We start from the raw sequence: 26,466 nt of genomic DNA, 5'->3' as shown, positions 1-26,466 counted from the left end.
GTAGACGGACAGACAGAAAGACGATGGACAGATAGAAATGTCCTAAAAGTCCCCAAAATGTCCCAAAATGTCCTAAAACACCTTAAAACACCCCAGAAAATACAAAAACGTCATAAAACGCCCTAAGAAGTTTCTAAAGCGCCTTAAAACGTAATAAAACGCTCTCAGACGCCGTTAAAATGCACCAAAACATCTTAAAACACACCATCCTCTCTTGACCAAGCTGATAGATGTTAGTTGTAGGGATATTATTTGGTTAGATTATCTTGAGTTAGGTTGCATCCTTTTACGCACACACACACGCACACACACACACACACACACACACACACACACACACACACACACACACACACCTGGAGGCAACAAGCTAGCAGATAGACACACACACACACACACACACACACACACACACACACACACACACACCTGGAGGCAACAAGCTAGCAGATAGTACACACACACACACACACACACACACACACACACACACACACACACAGGTAACATTCTCTCTGGCGCTGAAAATTGACAATTGAATGAAAAAAATAATAATATTTTCTTGCCTGACAGTGACAAAAAAATTTAAAAGCGTAATAGTATTTTCTCCATTTTTTTTTACTTTAGAAAACTTATAGATACGAATGTGGGTTCTTTTTCTTTCCTTCTTTCTTTCTTTCTTTCTTTCTTTCTTTCTTTCTTTATTTTTCTTTCAGTCTCATTCGTCTGATTTTATTTCTAAATTACTGTAATGACATTTCCTTCAATTTTATATTTTAGGAAATTTACAGTCAACTATGTTTTCTTTCTTTCTTCTTTCTTTCTTTCTTTCTTTCTTTCTTTCTTTCTTTCCAACTAAAACTCAAAGTCATATTAATTTTCCTCCACTGAATAAAACTTAACCTGTATATTTCTTTCATTTCTTCTTATTTCTTTCACTTCTATATTTCCCTTCTTTCATTTTCTCTCGTTTTTAATTCACATTTTTCACCAGGATAATAACATCTTCTTTCGCCTCTGGAATGTAAGAATGAAATGAAACTTTAAATTTTAGTTCAATAATAAGTAAATATAAAAAAACTAATAAATGAGTAACAATAAATAATAATAATAAATAAATAACAATAAATATAATAATAATAAAAAAAAATAAATATTAATTAAAAATGAATGATGATAATTACGTAAAATGATAAATGAATAGATATATAATTAAAAATAGTCAAGACTTCTTATAATAAAATGGATTAAATGAGAAATAAACTTAGGTTAGGTTAGGTTAGGTTAGGTTAGGTTAGGTTAGGTTAGGTTAGGTTAGGTTAGGTTAGGTTAGGTGCAGAATCTTCAGGTGATCCCAATAACCCCCTGAATGTACTGAGGCACTTACCACCTTTGGATTCTACCCTTCCCTCTCCCTTTCCTCCCCCTACCTATGTCATCTCCCCCTGAGAGTTCACTGAGACACCTACTACCTATATGATCCTCCCTCCCATCCCCCCCTCCTCATCTCCCTCTTTTCCCCTCCTCCCTTCTCATCTCCTCCTCTCCCTCTTTCCCCTTCTCCCTCCCCTTCACCCACTCCTCTCCATCCACCCCTCTCTCCTTTCCCTCTCCACCCACCCTCCTCTACCTCCCTCCCTGTTCCTTCCCTCTCCACCCCTCCTTCTCCCTTACCCTCTCCTCCATCACCCACCTCCCTTCTCTCCAGCCCCCTCTCTCCCTGGGTGTTGACTGAGGCACCTACCACCTAGCCAGCCCAGGTATGAGGATTAGCGACCTGCACTCAATCCTACCAGCTCGCTCCTTAGCCCATACTTCATCCCGGGGATTAGCGGCCTGACACTGGTCAATGGGAGGAGGAGGGATGAAGTGAAGAGGACAGGGGAGGTGAGAGAGTAGATAGTGATTGGGGAAGGGGTAAGTGGAGAGGAGAGGAGAGATGAGAGTGGGATACACCACACACACACACACACACACAACATATACATACATACACACATACACACACACATACACACACACACACACACACACACACACACACACACACACACACACACACACACATACACACACACATACACACCTGTTCCCTGCATTTAGAATTCATTAGCAGATAAACTTCAGGTAATCACTACTCGTAAAACAAATACTGAGAGAGATAACTGTGGTGTGATAGCCTAATACAACCCATTTCTAACAGACCCCGATCTAACGTAACCTATTAGGACTGGGGTCTATTAGAATTGGACCTTGTATTAGGGGAAGTTCCCTTAAAAGATCCCTAAGACGTCCCTAAAATAAAAGTTCTAAACATGCCTAAAAGTTTTATTCATGATCTTTAAAAACGGAATTACTTAAAAAAATAAAAAATATATATAAATAATTTCATTAATTAAATTCCCAAATATTGAAGAAAAAAGTAAAATAATTAATAGACTTAACCAGCACGTGTCATCATCAGGTATTGCAAGAATGGACTGTCGTATTGCAGAGGTTGTCAAAGTATACTATGTCATTAGTCATGTTATTGTAGATGTTGTCAAAGTAAACAGTTCATTTTCATTTACGTCATAGTTCAGATATTGCAAAACTGTAAGGTAATATTACAAATGATAAGTTAGTCAATATTTCCTGTTTTTGTTTTGGTATTTTCTGGGTTTTGTAACTATCTTTAATATTCCATAAATGATGTTTCTTTCAGAGTTTTTTATTTTTTTTTCTTAATTTTGTATATAACTCAAAATATACCGCTTGCAACTCAATTTTTTAATATATATGTTTTGAAAATCAGATCTTTTTTTTTTTTTTTTTTTTGTAATTTATAATAATTTATGTTTATGTAACTTAGATTTTTGTTTTGTTTGTTTTAGATTTTGTTATTTTGTTTTTGTAGTTTATATTTCTTCACTCGAGAATATAAACCCCCCAAAAAAAATTCATATATTACTTTAACAGATAACACAGTTTCTATGACGTAAGACAGTTTTCCCCGACAAGTTGAAAAAAAATCCCCCAAAACGCAAAACAAATTTCCCCAACAAAACAGAACACCTACAGGTAACACAAATTTCCCCAAACAGGTAACACAAAATTTCCCAACAGGTAACAAATTTCCCCAACAGGTAACACAAATTTCCTAACAGGTAACACAAATTTTGAGGTGTAATAGATGAAGGAGAGGAGGGAAAGGAGAGAGTAGGAGGAGGATGGCATGAAACAGGTAGTGAGGGGAGGACCTGTGGATTGGTACGAGGATGAGACCAGAATGAAAGGGGAGGGAGGGGAGGAGAGGGAGGTGGAGATGAGAAGGGAAGGAAAGGAGAAGTTGAGAGGAGATGAAGGAGAGGGAAAGAGAGAAGAGAGGTTGGGGGGGTGGTATAGAAGGGGAATAAAAGAGAAAAGTTAGGGGAGTGGATGGGAAGGTAGAAAATGGGAAGAGGAGAAATTGGAGAAGTACAGAAAAAGGGAGAGAATAGAGAAAAATGAAAGGAAGGAAAGAGGAAGTGGAGAAGTAGGGGAAGGGAGAGAAAGGAGAAGAGATGAGGGGAAACGGGAGGAGTGACTGATACAAACCCAAAAAAAAAAAAAAAAAAGGGAAGTTTGATTTGAGGCAGAAAGAGAGGGGAAAAGCGATTGGTTAGAACAGAAATAAAAAAAAGGGGTATTGATTGGTCGAGAGAGGGATGTTTACTTTCTGAATATGAATTTGATTGGAGGGGCTAGAAATGGGATGAGAGGAGAGAGGAACGATGGCCGGTGATGAGAGAGAGAGAGAGAGAGAGAGAGAGAGAGAGAGAGAGAGAGAGAGAGAGAGAGAGAGAGAGAGACATCAACACGGTCAGACATAAACACACACACAAACGCCTCCCTCTTCCTCTCTAAGACATCCTTGTACAGCCCCAAAAATGAGGTCAAGTAATGGTTCCTCAACACCAAAACACACCCTAACCTAACCTAATCTATTCTACCTGAATCTAATCTGGTTCTATTCTAACCTAACCTAACTCTTTCGACCTTAACTCCAACTGTCCCAGACTAACCTAAGCTAATTCTCCTAGGTAATGTTAGAGTGTTTAATCATCAGATGAAATAAACTCGAGGGAGGTTAGATTAGGTTAGGTTAGGTTAGGTTAGATTAGGTTAGGTTAGGTTAGGTTAGGTTAGGTTAGGTTAGGTTAGGTTAGGTTAGGTTATTCTGGGTTTAGTTTCCATGTATTCTCTGTAATAAACAAGTATATTAAACGACAGTCTATATCATACCCAACAACAACAACAACAATAACAATAACAATAACCAACAACAACAACAACCTTAAAATCGAGCAAGAATCTAGGAGACTATTCACGGTGGTGGTGGTGGTGGTGGTGGTGGTGGTGGTGGTGGTAGCCACTAATTGTAGACGGGCCACAGATGACCCCCAGCCAGCCGATACTTTAGAGAAACAAACATCTCCCCCAGGGCCATAAAAGTCTCTTCCCTCACCCAACAACAAGGGCGAGAATCCTACTTTAAAGGGGTGGTAAAGTGGCACTAGTAGGTTGTCTCCTGGTGTCGACGTCTCCCGGGGTGGGCCAAATCTTGGGCTCCCAGTTACCTTAATTAGGAAATGTTTACTTGTTTAGGGATAAGAAGAGGGTGTATCTGTGTCCAGGGTCAGAGTGCGTAACAGAAGCTACTGTGGGGGCCAGAAGCTACTGTAGCCAGAAGCTACTGTGGGGGGCCAGAAGCTACTGTGGGGGCCAGAAGCTACTGTGGGGGCCAGAAGCTATTGTGGGGGCCAGAAGCATGGAGGGGGGCCAGAGGGTTGTTAGGAGTCCAGAAGCTACTGTGGGGACCAGAAGTTACTGTGGGGGCAAAATCTGGGGTCCAGAAGCTACTGTTGGGACCAGAAGCTTACTGTAAGAAGCTACTGTAGGGCAAGCTTACTGTAAAAGCTATTGTGGGGCCAGAGGTTGTTGTGGAGTCCAGAAGCTACGGGGGACCGAAGCTACTGTGGGGGGCAGAAGCTATTGTAAGGGCCAGAGGGTTGTTGTGAGTCCAGAAGCTACTGTTGGGACCAGAAGCTACTGTGAGGTCAAAGCTAGAAGCTACTGTTGGGACCAGAAGCTACTGTGGGGCTAGAAGCTTACTGTAAAGAAGCTACTGTGGGGGCAAGAAGCTATCAGGGGCCAGAAGCTACTGTGGGGGCCAGAAGCTATTGTGGGGTCAGAAGCTTACTGTGGGGCCAGAAGCCACTGTTGGGACCAGAAGCTTACTGTGGGGGCTAGAAGCTACTGTAAAAGAAGCCACAGAAATGAAGCCACTGTAAAAGAAGCACTGTAACAGAAGCTTGCCAAAAGCTATTAAACAGAAGCTACTGTAAACAGAAGCTTATAGTGGGGCCAGAGGTTGTTGTGAGTCCAGAAGCTACTGTTGGGACCAGAAGCTATCGGGGCCAGAAGCTACTGTAAAATAGAAGCCACTGTGGGGGCCAGAAGCCATTGTGGGGCCAGAGGGTTGTTGTGGGGTCCAGAGCTACTGTGGGGACCAGAAGCTATCAGAAGCAAGAAGCCACTGTGGGGGCCAGAAGCTTACTGTAAATAGAAGCTACTGTTGGGACCAGAAGCTACTGTGGGGCAAGAAGCTTACTATGGGGGCCAGAAGCTATCAACAGAAGCTACTGTGGGGTCAGAATCTTACTGTAACAGACATGTAGAAGCCACAGGGGTGCCAGAAGCTACAGCCAGAAGCTATCAGGGGGCCAGAAGCTTACTGTGGGGGGCTGTAGTGGTAAGCAGGTTGTTAGGAGTCCAGAAGCTACTGTTGGGACCAGAAGCTACTGCTGTGGGACCAGAAGCTACTGTGGGGTCCAGAAGTTATTGTTGGACCAGAAGCTACTGTGGGGTCCAGAAGCTACTGTTGGGACCAGAAGCTACTGTAACCAGAAGCTTGCTGTAAAACAGAAGCTTATTGTACAGAGGGTTGTTAGGTCCAGAAGCTATCTGGGGACCAGAAGCTATCAAAGGGCAGTTTACAGGGGCCAGAGGGTTGTTGTGGGCCAGAAGCTACTGTGGGTCCAGAGGGTGGCTGTGGGGGTCTGTGGGGACTAGAAAGATTCTGTGGGGCTTGTGGGGGAACTTGATGGTTGCTAAGGTGGATAATTGTGGATAACGAAGATGGATAAGGATGGATAAAGATGGTGGATAAGGAAGCTGATAAAGACAGGTTATAGAAAGGCCTAATGGGTATTTAAGGGCAAAACACACAGCCCATTAGATCGTTAATGAGGTAATTAAATAAGGAGACTAGGGTAATAGGGAATGATAGGGGAGCAGGGGAGTTAAGGGGAGGATGGTAAGAAGGGGAGGGTAAGGGAGGGGAGACAGTTGAAGACGAGTGAGGTAGGGAGTTAGGAAAACGGGAAGAGAAAGGAGGGAGTTAGGAGGAGGAGGTAGAGAGATAAGGGAAGGAGGGGAAGTTAAGGGGATGGGAAAGTTAAGGGGAGGGGAAGGAGGGAAGCATGGGAATGGAAGAGAAAAAAGGGTGACAGTTAGTATCGAAGGAGGGGAGGAGGAGGAAGGGGAGGAGGAAAGAAGGAGAAGGAAGGAAGGGAGGAAAGGAAGGGAGGAGGAAGGAAGGGAGTTAATGGGAGAGGACAAGCAAGATAATCGTCGAATGGGAGAAGGGGAGGGCGTCAATATACCAGATAATGGGTAAATCAGTGGGTAATGGGGAGAGAAGGACCATTAATGTACAGTAGAGGTGAATAAGGTGGCAGTTAACGAGGCCAGGTGTGAGTGTGGCTTACCTGAGGTGGAGGAAGTGACCTTCACACACACACACAGACCTGGTCGACATTTGAGATGGTACCAAGATACGATTCATTCTGAGATATTAATCAGTAGTACCACCACTACCTACCTACCTACCTGCCGTATTTTGCTGCCCCTCCATACCATCACCTACCACCTACCACATACCACATACCATCCGTACCAACCACCAATGCCATCACTGACTACCACCCATCACCAACAACAGTCACTACTATTACTATCACCAACACACTACTACTACTACAACTACTACCATCACCGATGATCCACCACTATTCTAACCTAACCTACCACTACCATACAACCATAATCGAATTGAAAGAGAGAGAGAGAGAGAGAGAGATAGAGAGAGAGAGAGTCTTGTGAATTCATCGCCAAGACACAAGACAAAACTATTTTCATCATAAGAGGAAAAAATAAATAAAACAATAATAATAATAATAATAATAATAATAATAATAATAATAATAATAATAATAATAATAATAATAATAATAATAATAATAATAATAAATTTCCGTTACATTCAGGTGTCCAATTAGATAAAAGAATTTATTTTATTTACGTAAAAAAAATAAATAAAATTGTGAAGAAAAATTCAATTGCAATTAACTTTAGGTAAATTTGGGACATCCCATTTAGTCACAATTTATTTCTATTTCCATTAAAAATAGTGAATTAATTATCGAAAAAAAATGGTTTATTAAATTGTTATATCTTTTAGGCGTAAATATACCAATTTGAGGGAACGACCCACATTATCGCTGTTTGCTATGAGTGATTGTGTTTGTCTGTTTGTCTGTTCCTAAACTACGTCAGTTCCGTGTCCCAAAGGTTGGTGTGAGGGCAGAGCAGACTACAAGGGATTAGCAATGTCGGCTAGAGGGAGGGGGTGGTGTCGGTGGGATCGGAACCAGACCTTGTGGGTTCATATGACAGTGAAACCTTATGTGAATGACCGTGTGTGTGTGTGTGTGTAATAATAATAATAATAATTAACGGTTTATTGAAAGAGCTTGCAGCCAGAAGGCTGAAAATATACAGTTACATATTTGGGGAATGGGTTACGAATTACAAATAATATACATGACATAGTGACACAAATAAGACATATAGTAACTTAGATGTATAGTAACTTAGATGGGGATCAGCTCAACTACAGTTCATTTCAACATAGTGACAGTGTAGGAGCAGTGTTTACTGGGAGTGAATACACTGATTTATTACATGTTATTGATAATTTTACAATGGTTGGGACTGGGCTGTTCTTATAGCGATCAGTTCGTGCGTATGGGCTGGATGCGGTTGTGGTGTCGAACAGCAATTCTCGGACAGGGGATCTCAGGTGGTAGTAGGGGCCGGTGTCGGGGATGGTGTAGAAGCTCTTACCAAATTTGCAGATGAGGCCGTGGTGATGGTCAGTGAGAGTCGAAAGGGTCAGTGTGTTGAGCGCTCTTGATATATGTTGTAGGAAGGGAGAGAATAATCTTGCATGCCCTCTTTGCACTTTCTAGGTGTTTACGTTGTGTGGCATTTAGAGAGGAAGACCAGGTGGGGGAGGCATAGGTGAGCTTGGGAAGTATGAATGTTGTGTATACACTGAGGGCTCGTGTGCGGAACCCGAGGACTTGAGTCGCGGAGGAGGTGGAGACGGAAACTGGAGGATTGACAACTTCACTGACGTGTGGTTTCAATTTAGTTTGTTGTCTATGGTGACGCCGAGGAGCTTAGTGGAATCTACAACCTGGAGTGTGTTCGGACCTAGGGTAATGGAGGGAGGTGGGACAATGTCGGAGGAGAGGTTGATGTGCATAACCATGGTCTTGGTATGGTTGATGGTGACATGGTTGTTGGTGGCCCAGTTTTGGAGACTGTTCAATAAATCCTGAAGGGCGGTATAGTTGGAGCAGAATTGTTGACCTGATCCCAATGGTGGAGTCGTCGACATATTTCCAGCGAGCAGGGGTTTCTCTTAGGGCATCATTGATGAGCATAAGGAAGCAGAGTGGTCCCATCTTGGTGCCTGGGGGACGCCACAGGTGGTGACTGAAAGGTGGAGACAGCCCTCAGGCGTACAACGGCGTCGGTCACTGAGAAGTCTGTAAGCCATGGTATGAGATTTCTCGGCCGAGGTCAATAGCTTTGTTTATGATTATATTGTGGTCGACTAGGTCACGCAGCAGTGAAATCAATGAAGGCGACAGCTACAGACGTTTTCGTTTCTCGAGATGGCGGTATATGTAATCAGAAACTGACAAGACAGTGAGTGGTGGAGGAAGTTTTCATGTTGCCAAATGCTGAGGTCTACGACTCCTGCAATATCAGCTAGCCCAGTCAAACACAAAACTTTCACAGATTAGGCTGTGTGTGTGTGTGTGTGTGTGTGTGTGTGTGTGTGTAGACATTGTAAAGGCAAAGTCTGTTTGTAACTTTATAAGTAAATACAGGTAAGCATGAATTAATTACAGATGTGTAGACAGGTGTATAAACAGGTATGGATCAAGCTGCAGGTGTATAAACAGGTATGGATCAAGCTGCAGGTGTATAAACAGGTATGGATCAAGCTGCAGGTGTACAGACAGATAATACATGAGCTAGATCACATGTATCACAAAATAAGACACATGTGTACATCTGCGTGTGTTCTGTATTACCAGTCACATGTACAGACACATGTAAAGAAGTGTGTCTGTGTGTGATGATGATGGCAGTACAGGTGTGTGGTTGCAGATGTGCGTGTGTGTTTTAGGGTTATAGCTGATATAGACACACACAATCACACACAACCACACAAACACACACAACCACACACAACCACACACAACCACACACAACCACACACACAACCTCCATCCTTCCCTCCTTCCGTCCTTCCATCCCTCCTTCACTCCTTCCAACCACAACCACTGCCAGGAAACCCAACTTACTTGAGTCTCTACCCCATGTAAGTCTAACCTAACCTAACCTAACCCAGCCATATTCTCTCAGTATCTGTCAATATGTTGAATTCTCTCTCTCTCTCTCTCTCCGCCTCCTCCTCCTCCTCAAGTAGCATCTCTCTCTCTCTCTGTCTCCCTCTCCGGATGTACTTACGAGTTCTCCCTCTCATCTCAGGGTCGGGTGGTGTCAGTGAGGGGTGGCTGGCTGGATGTACCTGTCTTTGTGTATACGGCAAAGTGGGATTAGTCCTCCCTCCACTATCATATGCTGGGGACCTGGGAATCTTGTAAAAGCTCTCAGGATCTCCACAGCAACCTGAAAATCTCCACGAGGGTTCTAAGGATACTCGAAGGATATTCTCAGGATCTTGGGAGGGGTGGAAGATGGATGGGGGATGGTGGTAGAAGTAGCAGTAGTAGCAGTGATAGTTGTAGTAGAAGTAGTGGTGGTGGTGGCAGTAGTATAAGTAGTTGTAGAAGTGGTATTAGTAGTAGTAGCAATCAGTAGCAGTAGTAGTGGTGACAATAATAGTAATAGTTAGTCCCGGAGTATCAGACAGACAGAGAGACACACACAAACTGGTGGTGAGGTGACGGCATCATACTGGCGAGAGATTCAATGTAAACAAACAAGTGAGGTGAGGGTAGCGTGTCGTGTCAGCTGCTTGCTATAGTGAAGACGAGAGTTTTATCAAGAGATTGTGGATAAGGGCTGAGAAATCGTGCTTGCAGAGAGGAAGGGAGACGGAGAAGAAGAGGAAGAAGGGTGAGGAGGAGATAGAACGAGAAATAAAAGGAGGAGGAAGAAGAGGAAGGGAATGAAGAAACAGATGAGGAAGAAATGAAGTTAATGACCTCACTAGACCCCCTCCCCACCCCCACACACAGTAAACAAACACTGAGATGTTATTGATACTTGTAAGCTTTAGTGTGTGTGTGTGTGTGTGTGTGTGTGTGTGTGTGTGGCTCTGACAGGGATACACTCTACGATAGGAGCACGTGAAGATTAGACACCCCAGTTTATTTCACCTGATGATGATGAAAACACCCAAACGTTACCTGGAGGTTAGGTTAGAGAGGTTAGTACTCAAAATGCTAGGGTGAGGTCCTAGAAGGGAGGGACCACTATCTCAGGGACCACAGTGCTAGGGGTGAGGTCCTAGGAAGGGAGGGACCACTATCTCAGGGACCACATTGCTAGGGTGAGGTTCTAGGAAGGGAGGGACCACTATCTCAGGACCACAGTGTAGGGTGAGGTCCAGGAAGGAGGACCATTCAGGGACCACAGTGCTAGGGTGAGTCCAGGAAGGGAGGACCACAATTCAGGACAGGCGGGGAGGTCCTAGGAAGGAGGGACCACTATCTCAGGGACCACAGCGCTAGGGTGAGGTCCTAGGAAGGGAGGGACCACTATCTCAGGGACCACAGTGCTAGGGGTGAGGTTCTAAAGGGAGGGACCACTATCTCAGGGACCACAGTGCTAGGGGTGAGGTCTCAGGGAAGGAGGGACCACTATCTCAGGGACCACAGTGCTGGGGTGAGGTCTCTGAAGGGAGGGACCATTCTCAGGGACCACAGTGCTGGGTGAGGTCCTAGGGAAGGAGGATCACTATCTCAGGGACCACAGTGCTAGGGTGAGGTCCTAGGGAGGACCACTATCTCAGGGACCACAGTGCTGTGAGGTCCGAAGGAGGGACCACTATCTCAGGGACCACAGCGCTAGGGTGAGGTCCTGAAGGAGAACCACTATCTCAGGGACCACAGTTAGGGGGGGGTTCTAGGAAGGGAGGGACATCTCAGGGCACATGCAGAGTGAGGTCCAGGAAGGAGGGACCACTATCTCAGGGACCACAGTGCTGGGGTGAGGTCCTAGGAAGGAGGGACCACTATCCAGCATAGGGGGTCCTAGGAAGGAGGGACCACTATCTCAGGGACCACAGTGCTAGGGTGAGGTCCTAGGAAGGGAGGGACCACTATCTCAGTGACCACAGTGCTAGGGTGAGGTTCTAGGGAAGGAGGGACCACTATCTCAGTGACCACAGTGCTAGGGGTCCGGAAGGCACATCCAGGACCGGTGAGGTTCTAGGAAGGGAGGGACCACTATCTCAGTGACCACAGTGCTAGGGTGAGGTCCTAGGAAGGAGGACCACTATCAGGACCACAGTGAGGGGTAGGGGAGGACCATCTCAGTGACCATGCTAGGGGTGAGGTCCTAGGAAGGAGGGACCACTATCTCAGGGACCACAGTGCTAGGGGTGAGGTTCTAGAAGGGAGGGACCACTATCTCAGGGACCACAGTGCTAGGGTGAGGTTCTAGAAGGGAGGGACCACTATCTCAGGGACCACAGTGCTAGGGTGAGGTTCTAGGAAGGAGGGACCACTATTCAGGGTCTGGGTGGCCGCTACGACCCTGTGGTCATGTGATGCTAATCCCGAGGCTAAGACCAGAGGATGAGAGGGACGATTGAGGGAGGAGGAGATTGGAGGGAGGGGGAGATTAGAGGGGAGATAGAAGGGAGGGAGATTGGAGGAGGGGGAGATTGGAGGAGGGGAAGATTGGAAGGAGGGTGGAGGGAGAAGGCAGGGACGAGTGGAGGGAGGAGGAGGGAGGAAGGGGGAATGAGCTAGGGAAGGAATGAGAGAGGGATGAATGAAGGAGAGAGAGAGAGGAAGAGGGGTAGGTGAAAGAACAAAGAGAGAGAAAAAAGAGAGAGAGAAGGATATATAAACATAAAGAGAGACAGAAGGTGAAGAGAAGAGGAGAGAGAAAGAATAAAAATTAATCTTATTCTCTATCTTCTTCCTCTCGTAACCACAACACCTTATTTAGGACTCACAATAACAACAAATAAAGATATACAATTTTATTCACTTGTTGTTATTGTTATTATTGCTATTTGTTGTTGTTGTTGTTGGTGGGGTGGTGGTGGTGTTCTTGTTGATATTGTTGTTTTTATTGTAGTTCTTGATATTATTGTGTTATTGTCGTTGCTGTTATTATTATTATTAATATTATTTATGTTGTTGTTGTTAGTATTATTACCACAACTTCCCTGACAGTACCAACGGCTCCCTTTATCACTACCAATAAAATATAATCTACAATCTACAGGTAGACGAAGGTTTAGGGAGTATAATCTACAGTTATCTACCTATCTTTACCTGTAGTTTCACCTCCCACCACACAGCAGGGGAGTCAGGCAGTCTGTCTCCCACGGGGCAACGCATACCCCTCCATACAAGCCTCTATACACGCCTCTAGACACGCCTCTATACACGCTTCCATACTCGCCCATACACGCCTCCACACGCCTCTATACACGCCTCTATACACGCCTCTATACACGCCTCCACACGCCTCTATACACGCTCTCCTATACACGCCTCTATACACGCTTCCATACGCTTCCACACACGCCTCCATGCTTCTACACACGCCTCTCACACGCCTTCATACACGCCTCTATACACGCCTCCACACACGCCTCTATACACGCCCATATACGCCTCTTCCACGCCTCTATACACGCCTCTATACACGCCTCCATACACGCCTCCCATACACGCCCATACACGCCTCTATACACGCCTCTATGCACGCCTCTATACACGCCTCTATACACCCCTCCATACACGCCTCTATACACCTCCATACACGCCTCTACACGCCTACACTCTATACACGCCTCCATACACGCCTCATACACGCACGCCTCTCTATACACGCCTCTATGCGCCTCTATACACGCCTCTATACACACGCCTCTATACACACGCCTCTATACACACCTATGTACGTCTCTACACGCCTCTCTATACGCCATATACACTCCTCTACGCATTCATCTCTGGTATTACATCATAGATCCCATAGTTAAACCACCCACCATAGGACACCGTAGGTAAACCATCATAGGTAAACCACCATAGGTAAACCATAATAGGTAAACCATCCTATAGGTAAACCATCATAGGTGAGGTAAACCCGGCATACAGGTCACCTCAGCCTGTAGTTCATTAAGGTGTTATCTGGCCGTGTTATCGGTGTTATCTTGGTGTCCAATGTAGCACGGTGTTATGGCCTGAGGTGAGGGGGGGGGGTAATGAGGGATAGAGAGGTGAGGGAGGAGAGAGAGAGAGAGAGAGAAGAAGAAGAAGAAGGAGAAGTTAAAGAAAGGTGAGGGAGATATAGAGGGAGAGAGGAGAGTGAGAGGGAGAAAGGTGGGGTGGGAGGTAAGGGCGTGGTGGATGGGGTATTTCGATCAGGGAGAACTTAAGAATTTGCGTTCGTCTGGAATGCTTTCCTGTAGGTCAGTAATGTGTGGGGAGGGGAGGTGGGGGAGGGTAAGGGGGAGGTGGGGGAGGGTGAGAGGGAGATGGAGGAGGAGGGTGAGGAGAAGGTGGGGAGGAGGGTTAGGGGGAGGTGGGGGAGGGTAAAGAGGAGATGGGGAGAAGCTTGGTCGTGTCTGGTAGTTTGCATGGAAGGACAGGTCATTAGGGGTTTCGTGTGTCTGTGTGTGTGTCGTGTTAGTACTATGTCTGTCTGTCTGTCTGTCTGTCTGTTTTCCTGTCTGTCTGTCTGTCTGTCTGGCTGAGTCCTCCCTCCTTCTCCATATCTTCCTCCTCCTCCTCCTCCTCTTCTTCTTCTCCTCATCTCCAATCTGTTCTTTCTTCATATTTCACTAACTCTCCCTTTTCAAATTTCATTTTTTCCTCTTCGTCCTCTACTTCCAACTCTCCCCTCTCCCACTCCTCTTCTTCCCGCTTCTTTCCTTCTTCCTCTCCATTCTCCCCTCTCTCTTCTCCCTTCCCTCCCCCTCCCTTCCTTCCCCTTTTGCCTTCCCTCCCTCTCCTCCCTCCTCTCCCCTCCCTCTCCCTCCTCTCTCCCCCTCCCTCCCTCTCCCCTCCAAGAGCTTCTCAATCACGCTGGTCACGACATGGACATAACATAAACTTACTTCCGGTCACTGGGGGGCCTCCTCCTCCCTCCTCCTCCTCCTCCTCCTCCCTCCTCCTCCTCCTCCTCTCCCCTCTCCCTCCTCCTCCCCTCCTCCTCCTCCCTCCTCCTCCCTCTCTCCCTCTCTCCTCCTCCTCCTTCTTCTCCTTCTCTTTCCTAACCCCTTATTATCTGGTCTTTCTTATTTACATTCGTTTCTTCCTCTTCCTACGTCCTCTCCTCCATATCTTCCTTCACATCCTCTTCTTCTTCTTCTTCTTCTTCTTCTTCTTCTTCTTCTTCTTCTTCTTCTGTAGCTCTATCGTCCACACCAAGCCTTTATTATTATACACTTTTCCCCATCGTTTCTCTCTCTCTCTCTCTCTCTCTCTTTGCCCCGTTTTCTTTTTCACACACACACACACACACACACACACACTTCCCCCCTTCCCTCCTCTTCCCTCTTTCTTACTCTTCTTCACATCTACCCTCCATTTCTCTGTCTAAACCCTCTCTTTTCCATCCCTCCCCGTCCTTTCAATTTCCCTCCCTCCCCTATCCCCCTCCCTCTCCATCCCTCTCCTCCTCCCCTCCTTCTCCCACCCTCACCCATCCTTCTCCCTCTTTCCCTCCTCTTCTCTTCCTCCCTCTCTTCACCCCTCCCATCACTCTCTCCTCGCCACCACCTCCCCTCCCTTCTCCCTCCTCCTCTCCCCTTTCACAGCATTTGACCTTTGACCAATGTTGTGTCGACTGTCAGAGTGTCATGTCACGGTGGGGGGGGGGTTGACTTGACACGCCAACATGCCATTAACACCTCTTGGGGGGTAAGGAGGGAGGAGATGAAGGAAGGAAGAAAGAAGAGGAAAGAACAGGAGGAGGAAGATAGGAAGGAGGGAAGGGAGGAGGAAGGAAGAATAAGAGGAAAGAACAAGGAGGAGGAAGATAGGAAGGAGGGGAGAGAGGAGGAGGAAGGAAGAAAGAAGAAAAAGGAGGAAGATGGGAAGGAGGGGAGGGGAGGAGGAGGAATAAGAGGAAAGAACAAGGAGGAGAGGAAGAATAAGAGGAAAAAACAAGGAGGAGGAAGATAGGAGGGAGGGGAAGAGGAGGAGGAAGGAGGAAGAATAAGAGGAAAGAACAAGGAGGAAGGAAGGGGAAGAGGAGGAGGAAGGAAGTAGAAGAGGAAAGAACAAGGAGGAAGGAAGCTTTTGATATTGGAGCAGTTTGAAAAATACAGGATGGACTAAGCCAAGTAAGAGCCAGTATTCTGTTCATAGTTCTCATCAAGCAATGGACATCTGAGTGACTGGGTGACTGAGTGACTGAGTGACTGAGTGCTTGAGTGACTGGGTGACTGAGTGACTGAGTGACTGGGATAAAGTTTACTATAGTCTGTAAATAAGTTGCATTTGACGAGTGTGCTGGAGTGGACTCTTCTCATTTATGTACAACAAGAACAGTACAGGACCGAGAATGGTGCCTTGAGGGACGCCAAGGAGTTCAGGATGTTGTTGGTGAAGGACAGAAGGATACTCTCAGTTGACCTTGTTGCTCTAAAGCCTCACTCAAGAGTCCGTAAGGATGTTATTGTTAAGGAGTTTAGTTAATAATATAAATAAAAAATAAATAAAAAATAAATAAATAAAATATTATGTCAATTGAATAAAAGTTTGAAAATATAAGAAAATAGAAATAAAGGAATAAATACAGTAAGTAAATTTATAAAAAAGAGAGAGAATTTTGTTTATAAAAGTAATAAAAAATAAAATAAACGAACTAAAAAAAGACAATAGAAAACAAACAAACAAATTAATAAAATAGTAATAAAATAAACGTAAGAATAAACCAATAGAATAAAAAATAATAAAAAAAATATATCAATAAAAAGATTGATTAAAATAAGAGTAAACACAAAACACAAACAAACAAATAAATAAAAGAAAACTGATTCAAGAAAAAGGCCAAAAAAAATCACATAACAATAAACAAAATTTTATCATAAAAAAAAAGAAAAAAAAATGGCAGGTGTGAGGCAGGTGAGAGAAAGGGTTGTATCGGGGATTTCCCACATTAGCAGGTAGGCTCTCGATGCGTCACGCGCACATCAACTTGTCGGAAATGAAGTGCTTGGTGAGCTCTCTACTGGGCCCAGATTACTTGGTGATCCGCTCGTGCTCGCATGCTTGTAGACACGCAGATCACACTCTTGTCTATATACCCGCGCCACCCCTACCTATCTGACCCCCACCCCCTGCCTCCTGCCCCCCTGAACCTCTCCCAACACCTTCTGCCCCCTGCCTCTTGCCCCTGCCACCCTGAACCTCTCCCAACACCTTCTGCCCCCTGCCTCTTGCCTCTGCCACCCTGAACCTCTCCCAACACCTTCTGCCCCCTGCCTCTTGTCCCTGCCTCCCTGAACCTCTCCCAACACCTCCTGCCTCTGCCTCCTGCCCCCCTGAACCTCTCCCAACACCTTCTGCCCCCTGCCTCTTGCCCCTGCCACCCTGAACCTCTCCCAACACCTTCTGCCCCCTGCCTCTTGCCTCTGCCACCCTGAACCTCTCCCAACACCTTCTGCCCCCTGCCCTAAGACCTCTCCTTCTGCCTTCTGACCCCTGCCCACGCCTCTACCACCCCTCCTGACTCCGACCTCTCCCCACGCCCCCTGCCCACGCCCTAGGTGAAGGCCGGAGCAACGCGTGTCCCTGGCGAAAATCGGCGTATCGTTCACTTTCAGTTAAATGTGTGAGGATCAAGTCGTCAAATATATATGTGTACATATGTGTCACGTAGCACCGGGGGCAAGACAGTGCTGGAAGAAGGTGGAGGAAGAGGTGGTGTTAAGGTCCATTTTCTGGGGTTTTGGTGAAGGGAGGGGTCATGTTCTGATGGTGGCGGGGGCAAGACAGTGCTAGAAAGGGAGTGGGGGTGGGTGAGTGAGTATAAGGTCCGTTTTCTGGTGTTGACTAAGGGGAATATCTTAATTAGTGGTAAGAAGTGACTACTAACGGGTCAAAACAGTGCTAAAGAGAGAGGAAGAAGGAGGGAGATAAGCATTAGGTTCGTTTTACGTCGTTGAGAAAGGGGAATGTCTTCTTTAATGGTAAGAAGCTGGATAATGACGGGGCAAGACAGTGTTTCGTACGTTCCTCCTCACGATCCTTAATTAACTATTAACATTGTCAACAAATGCACCTGAAAAAAGTTATCTTAGACGCGTCAAAAGTATCCGTTGAAATTAATTAGAATCGAGTGAAAACAACCATCAAGGTAAACTAATACAGGTACCATAGCCAGGTAAGAAAGATAGTCTGTCTGTCTGTCTGTCTGTCTGTCTGTCTGTCTGTCTCACACACACACACGGCCATGAGCTTTAACCATTTAGAGGTCAGGGGTTTCTATCAGCTGAATATTACCACCTGGCGTCGCATAGTACTAGTGTGACGGCACTAACCTAACCTAACACTAACCTAACCTAACACTAACCTAACCTAACACTAACCTAACCTAACACTAACCCAACATATCCTCGACAAACAAAATATAACCCTTCCTTGAACAGGTAAAATGATCATCACACTCGTGGGTATGTAGGTATATGTGTATATATATGTACCTGTGTATGTATATGCATGTACGTATGTGTGTGTGTGTATACCAAGACGGTCACATCATTGCTTTGGCACTACGGATCACAAAGTTACGAGGAAAGCTTTGATGCTCCGCCCGGGTGCTTCATATCGACGTTTTGCGAGTCCTTTTCGTGATGGTAGTGAGAGAGAGAGAGAGAGTGAGTGACTCCACCTCAAAGAGTTGATACATCCAATTACCTGGAACAAAACAATGGCCAGGTGTCATATCGTCCAGGTAAGGTTAATATACTGTACTGTGGGTTGGGGCGGTGACACCTGGGGCCCCCCTGTCTCTCTCTCTCTCTCGCTTTCTCTTCTCCCTCTCTCTCTCTCTCTCTCTCTCTCTCTCTCTCTCTCTCTCTCTCTCTTCTCTCTCTCTCTCTCTCTCTCTCTCTCTCTCTCTCTCTCTCTCTCTCTCTCTCTCTCTCTCTCTCGTTTCTCCCCTGTCTGTCTGTCTGTCTGTCTGTCTGTCTGCTTCCTCTGTCCCACTCAGCTGTGACAGGAGAAGAGAGTGGGATGGAGGAGAGCGATTGAACAGAGGGTAAAGGGGCGATATGGATAGATGAATGAAGGGGGAGGGGTTGGATAGACCTAACCTAACCTAACCTAACTCCACCTAACCTAATTATACCAAAGTGTAGTACATGTAGTATAGTAGATGTAGTGTAGATGATAGTATAGTCGATTCAACATTACCAAACGTAACTTAACGCGACACACACACACACACACACACACACACACACACTCACTAGCAAGTTGACAGACAGACAGACAGACAGACAGACAGACAGACAAAGAGACAGAAATAGAGAGAGAGAGATCATGTGACAGATACGTCTTGCTTCCATAATGGCCCGTCAACGGTGGTCGGCCGTCGGGACTTGTCGGGTGCAGTCGGGCGTCGGTTATGGTGGTCACTGTCGATGGTCACTGCCTGCATTCCTCTATCTTTTGTGTGTCTTAATATATTCAAAACATTACTACATCTGTCCAGCGGGGGGGGCGGGGAGGAGCTGAAGTGAGGGCGCTGAGGTAGGGGTGGTTAAGTGAGGTAAGGCGGGGAGGCTGAGGTACGGGTGGTTAAGTGAGGTAAGGCGGGGAGGAGCTGAGGTACGGGTGGTTAAGTGAGGTAAGGCGGGGAGGCAGGGGTAGGGGTGGTTCGTGAAGGGCCGAGGAGGGGGGGAGGGTACTCGCCTCTTCCTCCTCCTCTTCCTCTTATTCCTTCTTCCTGGTTCTTTATTGCTGAATTTTTGGAATTTTGTTTCTTTCTTCTTTAGCTTCTGTCTTCTTCTTCTTCCTCTTCTTCTTCTTCTAAATTGTACCTCAACAACAACAACAACAACAACAACAACAACAACAAAACAAACACTTAACAACAACTATTCAGCATAAAAACAAAATATAAGAAAAATAAATGAAAAATAAAATAAAATAAGAAAATGACAAAGTAAAAACAGAACACATATGGGGGTGAGGGGCAGGGGGCAGGGGAAACAAATGAAAACGGAGGCTGCTGATGTAAACAGAAAAGAAATGAGAGTCGGTATGTGGTTGAGGTACACCGCTGAATATTACTTTATGGTTTAACAAACAAACATATGAAGACAAACACTTGGTCCGTTTGTGGAGTTAAATGACTCTACGTACTGTTGTTGTTGTTGTTGTTGTTGTTGTTGTTGTGTGTGTGTGTGTGTGTGTGTGTGTGTGTGTGTATTGTGTGCCAGTGTGTCTGTGTGTCTAATAAACGTATCAAATCTATAAACATATACTTTACTCTATCCAGGTTATGATACAGACATAAAAAAAACAGACAGACAGACAGACAGTTAGACATATACGAAACGGCAGTCGAATTAATATATAAATCCTCAAAAAAAAAACACGATTAATAATTGTCGTAACGTAAAAGAATCAGAAAAGCAGTTAGATACATTCACACATCACCAGTTAGGAGAAGAACCCAGTTAATGGTAAGACATAACAACACCAGTTAGTTAGATCCGTTCTCACATATCCGGTTAAAGAGACACAAAAAAACAAACAAACAAACAGACCTGTACCGACGACCCTTTTGAGAACTGGGGCGTTAGTGTGAGGCAGCGTGATCCCCCAGGGTAGAAAGGACACTGGTCACGGTGCATTATGGGAACCAATAGAAAACACGACGGAAAGAAAACGGAAGGAGGGTTGGTTGTGTTGTTGATCTACAGCCAATGAGTGAGTGGATTTGGCTAGTGTGTGTGTCTCTCTCTCTCTCACATACACAAATACTTTCCCTTACTCACTCTTTCAAAAATACATTCTCTCTCTCTCTCTCTCTCTATCTCTCTCTCTCTCTCTCTCCTACTACTACCTATACTCTATCAGATATCCCCTCTCTCTCTCTCTCTCTCACATACACAAATACTTTCCCTTACTCACTCTTTCAAACACACTCTCTCTCTCTCTCTCTCTCTCTCTCTCTCCTTAGCGTATAATCACCACAAGAGAAATAATACACGAGGTAGAGCTAGTGGTGGGAACTGCTCCTCGACCATTACAGCATTATATTAAACCTCACTATTCAAAACCTGCCGAGTGGTTTACCTCCCTTGTTCTGGTATAATGTGGGGATATGAACAACACCGTGAGAGTACAACTTATTGAGATTGTGGTATAATTTTAACTGAGTACAATTTCTTTAGGATGGTATGAACAGGAGTGGGTGGGTATAATTTGGGTTCATTGAGATTGTGGATTATTTTGACTGATGAACAAACTGGCCTGAGTACAACTCGTCCTCATATAGACGTGAACAAAACTGACTAGGTACAACTTTTTGTCTGTGAGATATGAACAAAATTTAATGAGTACGACTCATTCAAACTGAGATTGTGAACAATAGTCACTAAAGAAAAACGTTGTGTTAAGTGTGTGTGCGTTAAATGAGTGTTAGGTGTGTGTTAAAGGTTAGGTTAGGTTAGGTGCTTCAACTACCAGGGCTATGACAACTACAGATATTTCACAAGATACCGTCAATAGTAAATTAAGGAATACGGTGGCCGAGGGGATACGTCACTCACTACCCATCCCAAGGGTCAATGGTTCGATCCCAGTGCACTTCAAAACCAACCACCTGTAAATCGGTACCGAATTTTACAGTTGAGGAAATACAGACGATCAAGTTCAGTACCTACCACACTACCGTACCACCTTGTAACCCTTATTCACAGCCCCAAACGAGGAGCCAAGACACCAATATCTGACGACCAAACATAAAAATATTTCCCGGGCATTTCTAGACGATGATGATAGTACCTCAGGCGACCTTAACTATTTACCTCATGTTATTAAAAAATTCTTATGGAAATACACCCAAAGACGGACCCTTATAAACGAGGACTTTTTATTTATTTTTATGATACTTCAGACGTGGGGAGAGGAGGGAGAGAATTACGGTGATAATATATAATCATTCATTCATGTCTTTTATACTCTCTCTCTCTCTCTCTCTCTCTCTCTCTCTCTCTCTCTCTCTCTCTCTCTCTCTCTCTCTTTCTCTCTCTCTCTCTCTCTCTCTCTCATCCGCCCATCGTTATTACACCCAACTCATGTTTTCATCTGAGCCAACCAGAGCACGACCTTCCCTCCATTGTACTGGCCCACGTATGTTTCTCCCGCCTCACACACCTCCACAAATCATGAACATCTCTCTTCCTTACCTTCCTCGTGTGGATACGTGATAAACGGTCCTTTGTGTGGATACGTGATAAACGGTCCTTTGTGTGGATATTTGGTACGTGACTCCTTATGTGTGGATAGGGGATAAATGGTCCTTTGGGTGGATACGTGGTCCATGCCCCTTTGTGTGGATACGTGATAAATGGCCTCTTGTGTGGATACGTGATAAATGGCCTCTTGTGTGGATTCGTGGTCCATGGCCCCTTGAGTGGATTCGTGGTTCATGGCCCCCTATTTGTACACTATGTATGGCCCCTAGCATAAATACATTACATATGATCTTATCGTCAGTAAATATAAGAAATAGTACATGGCCAAGATGAACGTGTCCGTGTACGTTATTGTGTGTGTGTGTGTGTGTGTGTAAGTTTGTCTGGAGTCTGTCGAAGTTTGGTTGATATATACGTGTTGAGAGAGAACTTGGTTTAATATATAACTGCCTAACTGGAACTACAACAACGAACACACACACACACACACACACAACCCTCGTCTCTCGCCCTGGTCGCCTCGGGGTTACCCACGGTATCAATTGACCCCCAGATGAGTTTGGTAAAGTCTCCCCATAAAATTATTTTGCCCCATTAAATAATTTCTTCTTGGACAAGCCAGCGACCCTTTTATACACACACACACCCACCCTCCCTACCCTCCCTACCCTCCCTCTTCCCTTCCGCAACCGTTCTTTTCTATTCTGGCCGTGGAGGATGGATAGAAGAAGGGAGGGAGGAGGGAAGGAGGATAAGAGAAGGAAAGGGAAAGGAAGGAGGGAGGAGGGATCAATCGACCACCACTACCACCACCACTTCTACCACTACTACCACCACCACTACCCCCCCTCCCGTCCCACCAGTTTGATGGATAGGTGGTGTTGTGGCGCCCTGGTTTATTATGCATCTGGTCTGTTACTGGTTCAGAAGGAGAGGAAGGGCAGGGGTAAGGGTAAGGTAGGGTAGGGTAGGGTAGGGAGATAGGTGGGAAGGAAAGGCTGATAAACGAGGAATAAATAGATCGAGGGTGTGAATCTCTCTCTCTCTCTCTACGTCCGTCTTTCTCCTTATTATTGTATTAGTTTCTTGTTCTCTCTCTCCCTGTTTCCATCTTTAATACTTTTTCTCACACACTTCCTTTATTATGGCTACTTAATTCGTCTCTGTTGCAATGATGCGATCTGCTGTGCTGTGCTGTACTGTGCTATGCTGTGTTGTGTTATGATGTACTGTGTTATGCTGTACTGTGTTATGCTGTGCTGTGCTATACTGTACTCTGATTAGCCATGCAGCAATATGACCAGCTCCATTATCTTATGCTGTTCCGTTGTATTTTGCTGACACTTACAGAGATTTAAGTACCAGTGCTGTATTGTACAGCTGTGATACAAATTACTGTAATAATGTCTGCTGTGCTGTTCCACCCTGCTATGTTCTGGTGCTGTGCGGTAATGCTGTATTGTGCTGTGTCTCGCCTGCTGTGTTACTGTCAGCTAGTATATATAACGGAGGCTGTTGTGTGGTGGTGGTGGGTTGAGACATCTTCACCTCCTTCCTCCTCTTTCTTTTCCTCTTCCTCCCTTCTTTTCCCCTCTCTTCCTCCCTCCTTCCCTACACATAAACCCCCAGAGAGAGAGAGAAAAGAAGAGAAGAGAAGAGAGAGAGAGAGAGAGAGGCATCATAGTTCGTCGTCGTTGTCGTAGTCGTCATCACTCCCATCCCCTGTCACACCTCCCCCCTCCCTTTCCTTGCCCTTATCATGCCCCGGGGCGTTGGGCAGAGGGGTATTGTGCCTGACCACTCGCCTGTGCCGCTATTATATGGTTTGTATTACATTTTGTTGATCTGGTGGGCGGGTTTGGGGGCCGGGGCAGAATTCACCTCCTGTAGAACGAACTCTTACTACCAAGTTCCTCTGGTCTCTGGGGACATTTTTTCCACCAGTAGACTAGGGAAGTGGCCGACGGGGAAGCTGACGAAGGAGAGAACTCTTAACCCAGCGAGGGGGATGAGGGAAGCGGGCTAAACGAGGCAGTTCGGGCTAACGAGGGCAGGGGCCGTGTAAATTGAGCCATTGGGCTGACAGGCGGTTATTATCAATGTTCACGAGCATTGAGGCCATTACTAGGTGCTATTAGCCGGCCGGTGGTAAGTGCGGGGAGGGGTGTGGTGACGGCCCCATTCATGACGCCTGAGACCCTCCTCCCACCACCATCACCACTACTACTACTACTACCACCACCACTACCACCACTACTACTACTACTACCACCACCACTACCACCACTACTACTACTACTACCACCACCACTACCACCACTACTATCATTACTACCTCTACCACCACCACTACCACCACCACTACCACTACCAACCGCTAACCATCCAGCCAACTAGCCCCGACCCCTCCACTACTACCCTTCACTATCCTTCCTTTATCCACGTCTCTATTAAATTCCTTCTTTTATTACCTCCTCTTCCCTCCACTTTCTTCGTTCTTCATCACTCCTTCCTCCCCTTCCTCCTCTTCCCTCCCTCCACTTCCCTCCTTCATCACTCACTCCTCCCTACCTCCTCCCCCCCTTCATCCTCGTTTCTCCCCTCCTCCTCCTCCTCCAGTCTTTATTCTTGTCTTTTCCCCCGCCTCCCCTTCCACCCTCTTCCTCCCTTCCTTGTTCTCCTGTTCTATCCCATGTCCTCCTTTCCTCCTGTCTACTGCTTGTCCTCACTACTGTTATGCCACTGTTGTCCTCACTACTGTTACTGCTACTGTTGTCCTCACTACTGTTACTGCTACTGTTGTCCTCACTACTGTTACTGCTACTGTTGTCCACTACTGTTACTGCTACTGTTGTCCTTACTTCACTGTTACTGCTACTGTTGTCCTCACTACTGTTACTGCTACTGTTGTCCTCACTACTGTTACTGCTACTGTTGTCCCCACTACTGTTACTGCTACTGTTGTCCTCACTACTGTTACTGCTACTGTTGTCCTTTACTACTGTTATCAGCATTGTTGTCCTCACTACTGTTACTGCTACTGTTGTCCTTACTTACTGTTACTGCACTGTTGTCCTTACTACTGTTACTGCTACTGTTGTCCTTACATTGTCACGCTACTGTTGTCCTCACTACTGTTACTGCTACTGTCTCACTACTGTTACTGCTACTGTTGTCCTCCACTACTGTTACCATACTGTTGTCCTCACTACTGTTACTGCTACTGTTGTCCTCCTTACTGTTACTGCTACTGTTGTCCTCACTACTGTTACTGCTACTGTTGTCCTCACTACTGTTACTGCTACTGTTGTCCTCACTACTGTTACTGCTACTGTTGTCCTCACTACTGTTACTGCTACTGTTGTCCTCACTACTGTTACTGCTACTGTCCTCACTACTGTTACTGCTACTGTTGTCCTCACTACTGTACTGCTACTGTTGTCCTCACTACTGTTACTGCTACTGTTGTCCTCACTACTGTTACTTTTACTATTGTCCCTCTTACTATTACTCTACTGTTGTCCTCACTACTGTTACTGCTACTGTTGTCCTCACTACTGTTACTGCTACTGTTGTCCTCTACTGTTACTGCTACTGTTGTCCTCACTACTGTTACTGCTACTGTTGTCCTCACTACTGTTACTGCTACTGTTGTCCTCACTACTGTTACTGCTACTGTTGTCCTCCCTACTGTTTACTACTGTTGTCCTACTACTGTTACTGCTACTGTTGTCCTCACTACTGTTACTGCTACTGTTGTCCTCACTACTGTTACTGCTACTGTTGTCCTCACACACGTTACTGCTACTGTTGTCCTCACTACTGTTACTGCTACTGTTGTCCTCACTACTGTTACTGCTACTGTTGTCCTCACTACTGTTACTGCTACTGTTGTCCTCACTACTGTTACTGCTACTGTTGTCCTCCCTACTGTTACTGCTATTGTCCTCACTACTGTACTGCTACTGTTGTCCTACTACTGTTACTGCTACTGTTGTCCTCACTACTGTTACTGCTACTGTTGTCCTTACTACTGTTACTGCTATTTGTCCTCACTACTGTTACTGCTACTGTTGTCCTCACTACTGTTACTGCTACTGTTGTCCTCACTACTGTTACTGCTACTGTTGTCCTCACTACTGTTACTGCTACTGTTGTCCTCACTACTGTTACTGCTACTGTTGTCCTCACTACTGTTACTGCTACTGTTGTCCTCACTACTGTTACTGCTACTGTTGTCCTCACTACTGTTACTGCTACTGTTGTCCTCCTACTGTTACTGCTACTGTTGTCCTCACTACTGTTACTGCTACTGTTGTCCTCACTACTGTTACTGCTACTGTTGTCCTCACTACTGTTACTGCTACTGTTGTCCTCACTACTGTTACTGCTACTGTTGTCGTCACTACTGTTACTGCTACTGTTGT

This window comes from Homarus americanus, unplaced genomic scaffold (genome assembly GCF_018991925.1).
Source record: "Homarus americanus isolate GMGI-L3 unplaced genomic scaffold, GMGI_Hamer_2.0 scaffold17274, whole genome shotgun sequence".
Taxonomy (NCBI): Eukaryota; Metazoa; Arthropoda; class Malacostraca; order Decapoda; family Nephropidae; genus Homarus; species Homarus americanus.
This window is presented reverse-complemented; position numbering follows the sequence as displayed.